This window comes from Octopus bimaculoides, chromosome 9 (assembly GCF_001194135.2).
Source record: "Octopus bimaculoides isolate UCB-OBI-ISO-001 chromosome 9, ASM119413v2, whole genome shotgun sequence".
Classification (NCBI taxonomy): domain Eukaryota; kingdom Metazoa; phylum Mollusca; class Cephalopoda; order Octopoda; family Octopodidae; genus Octopus; species Octopus bimaculoides.
The window spans coordinates 11,040,412-11,044,754 of NC_068989.1; the positions used below are offsets into that span (position 1 = coordinate 11,040,412).

General features: G+C 38.1%; 1 long non-coding RNA gene across 3 annotated transcripts in view; it reads right to left on the reverse strand.

Moving 5' to 3' along the window:
• The window catches only part of LOC128248695 (uncharacterized), a 56,748-nt gene that overhangs the window by 17,081 nt on the left and 35,324 nt on the right, over positions 1-4,343 (reverse strand). The gene's annotated exons all lie outside the window — the stretch shown is intronic.

Here is a 4,343-nt window from a genome sequence, read left to right on the forward strand (position 1 = left end):
ATATATTGGTGCAGGAATGGCTGTGTGTTAAGTAGCTTGCTTCCCAACCACATGGTCCCAGGTTCAGTCCCACTGCACGGCACCTTCTTACATTGGCATAGAGGCCTAAAGGCCAGAAATTTTTAGTGAATGAGCTTTAGTGAATTGAAATGAGCCCTCTAGTGTTAACTGGTATATACTTTATTGATCCTAACAGGATAGAAAGGCAAAGAGGAATTTGCCTGGATGAATTTGAACTCACACACCTGTGGTCTGAGAAACCAAATACTATAAATAGAACATTTATTTTATTTAGCCTAAGCATCCTACCATTTCTGCCAAGTTGCCACGTCGAATATTAGTAATAATTAATGATGAAGGTGATGAGGATGGTGGTGGTGGTGGTGGTGATGAACTGTAAAAACTAGACCATCTAGAAGTGACTAGCATCTAGAAAACAATAATGGCTCTTTACTGCTGGTCATCCGTTTGGTCCAAGGTTTGGACTTGGTTGCTTGGCAATCAAGCAAGCATACAAGAGACGCATTGATAGTAACAATAACAACATTAACAATACTAATACTAATAATGATGATGATGATGATGATAATGATAATGATAATAATAATAATAATAATAATAATAGTGATAATAAGTTGAGAGGAGAAGGTGTAGGGGGTGGAGACAGAAGCTGAGGAGGGAGGTTGATGTCTTAAATAGGCAATGAAGCCTAAGGCAGACAGACGTTTGCAACTTGTTTGACGAGTTCTCCATGTTTAGATTGGTTGTCTGTTAGTGGCCACGGTGCCAAGTTCTAGAATATTCTCTTTCTATTTTAAAAATGGAACAGAGATATTTTAAAATGTTGATTGATTTTTAGGTAGAGTTCATTTTTGACTGTCTGATTATTTATTTGATTGTTGATTGGTTGTTTTTTGTTTATTTGTTTTGTTTGTTCTTTGGGGTTTGTTTTTTGTTTTTTTGTTTTTTTTCAGCTTCAGGAATTGTTTACATAATTATACAAATATTCCAATCATTTTAGATGAGAGGTTTGATTGTATTGGACCAGATGAAGGGGTTTTTGTTGTTTGCTTTTTGAGTTCAATTCCTTAGAGAATTGACCAGGGGAAGGTAGTAGCATGTATGTGTGTGTGGTTGGTAATCCTATTTATCAGTTTAGTTGTGTTCACAACTATTACCCATTATATATTGTTGTTATTGTTGTTGGTGTCGTTGCTGCTATTACTACTGTTGTTGTTATTGTTGTACCTTTTTAGCTCCAGGTCCACTCCGATCAAACAGACCTCCAACTGAAGGTCTTTCTTATCTTTTTATAAATCCAAAACTACATTGTCTCATTTATTCCTCCTTCGTTTTTTTGAAAGAGAACCCAACAGCTATTTCTAACACATCAAGTAAACTGTACGAAAGCTCCTTCATTGTTGTTTACTGCTCAGACCATTGCATTGTTGCAGCTGCTGCAGTTGTTGTATAGCCTTGGTTTAGTTCTCACAGCGCAGACCTATGACGAGTAGCTAATTAGTCATAAGGTTAGGTACAGCTTATTCATCCATTTTGAAGACGGTGACAGTTTGAAAGAGATTTCACTGCTATTTCTAGCAAGCCAATTAATCATGAAGACAGTCCCATCATCAGCTGGTTTTCTATAGAGGGCGTGTTGTCCTAATAGTTAGGATTTAGTCACCAGTTTTAAAGAGAGTAAAGCACTTGACGAGTAGCCTATATTTTTTGAGGTAAGGTGTTTACGTTTATTTTATAAATTAATCAGGAAGATAAGTGTAATACACATGACCCTTTATAGGGTCTCAAAGACTAGTGAGAAAGAGTGAGGAGTAAAGTATCCTCAAATCCAATGACCAGGATGTGATGTTAAACTGGGCAACAGATTAAGGTCATTAATCCCCTTAGTAGGCCATAGTGAGATTCAAACTCAGAATGGAGTAACTAAATATCTCCCCCAACACAAGACACCTGTTCCTGTCCCTCTTTCATTAATTAATCTCTCATCACCTGGCATAAAGCCACTTCTCTCAATATTACTCCTTCCTTTCTCTAAGACAAAGAGTTTTGTCTTGTGACCTCATTTGGTGGCCTCACTAGTGCTGGTGCCACATAAAAAGCACCAAGTGCACTCTCTGCAAAATGGTTATCATAAAGAAGGGCATCTAGCAGCCATAGAAACCATGCTAAAGCAGACGTTCAGTCTTGGTTCAGTCCTGTTGGAACACAATATCAGGACAGCCTACTTCTAACAAATATAGTTGTGCACGGACAAACCGTCTGCAAAGAAAGAATAAGATCACAAAAGAGGTGGTTGAGAAACACCAAGGAATGGACAGAGAAGATGATGGTGGGAAACTCAAAGTTGGTTAATAACAGGAAATTATGTTGAAGGAGGAGGTTGTATCTCTTGCTGTATCTCTTGTTGTTGTCTACCTATGGTATTCCTAGACTATGGATTTTGATTGATTGATTGATTGATTGATTAATTGATCAATATTTTTTAACCACATATTTTATGTCTTTGTCTGCTACATTACATGTTAATAGTATCGGTTTCTGATCATGTTTAGGAATTGTATGTTTAAATGTATGTAAATATTGGGCAGCTGATAAATGCAGTAAAGACGAGGTGGATAATTTGAAGAATTTAACTTGCTACAGTAAAGAATTTCTTCTGCTTCTCCTTCATCATCGCATTCATCTTCATCTTCATCCCCTTCCCTTCCCCCCCCCCTCATCATCATCATCAACAACCACAACAGCCCTTTAGCACTTAAACTGGTCATATCAAGCCAAAATATCCTACTTGTTTTAGGTTCAAACTGGTCAGACCCAACCCCTCCCACCTACACTACGATGCAAGTCTCAAAATAAACAGTTAGATCATCAAAACCTCGAAGCTACAAGATCATATATTATTAATTCTAAATAATCCTTTCTACGAAAGGCACAAAGCCTGAAATTTGGGGGGAGGGGGCTAGTCAATTACATCAACCCCAGTGCGTAACTGGTACTTATTTCATCGATTCCCAAAAGGATAAAAGGCAAAGTTGACCTCATTGGAATTTGAACTCAGAATGTAAGGACAGATGAAATGCCACAAAGCAGTTTGCTCAGTGTGCTAACAGTTCTACCAGCGTGTCACCTTAGATTAATTCAAAATAATGTGAACAAGAGCACTCAGAGAGTGCAAACCTCTGCCAAGGCAACACCAACGTCCTCTCAACGATTAGCCAGAGATGATTTTTAAAACGAGAATATCTGAAATAAACTCGACTGCTCTCGCGAACGAGAATACTAAAAATGAACCTGGCTGCTTTCAAAAATTAAGTAAAAAAACAGGAAAAATAATCCAGAATCCTTGTCCAGTGCCAGATCATTCCCAAAATCTAATCAGTTTGTGCCAGTCAGGTGGCCAAACATCCCTGAAAGTTTCATCCAAATTCATCCAATGGTTCTTGAGATATCTTGTCCACAGATAAACAAACAAACACAACTGAAAACAATACCTTCACCTTAGCAAAGGTGGAGGTAATAAATAAGCATTATGGAATCTGGTGAACCACAGAGTTGTGCCAAGCATCATTGTCAGCTTTGACATGTTTTCTACAGCAGGAGGCCCTTCTTAATGCCAATCATTTTACTGTGTGTACTGGGTACTTTTCCCATCGCCCAGGAACTATTGAAGTTGCCAAGTAATTTGCAAGACAGAAAAAGAACAAGGAAGCCCCCTACTTGACAAAGTGGTGGTGGGGGAAGAATATTTAAGAAAGGGAAGTGGCTTTATGCCAGGTGTTGAAAGGCTAAAATATGAGAGAGAGACACGTACAAGTGTCTTGCTGTGGAGGAGATACATGGCTACCTTATATTATATAAGGGTGAGCATGTGAAACTGGGAAGATAAAGATGATAGTGACAAGGTACCAGAGCAAACTCTCAATGTATATTGTACTATAGCACAATGTACATTATATATATATATATACACTCTCTGAGTGGTTGGCATTAGGAAGGGCATCCAGCTGTAGAAACTCTGCCAAATTTAGATTGGAGCCTGGTGTTGCCATCCGGTTTCACCAGTCCTCAGTCAAATCGTCCAACCCATGCTAGCATGGAAAGCGGACGTTAAACGATGATGATGATGATGATGATATATATATATATATATATATATATATATATAGGGAGAATTCACAAAAAAAACAACAGATGAAGACAGGTGGTGGAGAAAACAAACAGATGTATTAGTTTAACACTAGGGAATTGAAAAAGTCTTCAACGTTTCAAGCCCTACGCTCTTCCACAGAAAGGAACACAGAAAGAAACAAGGAGAGAAAAAA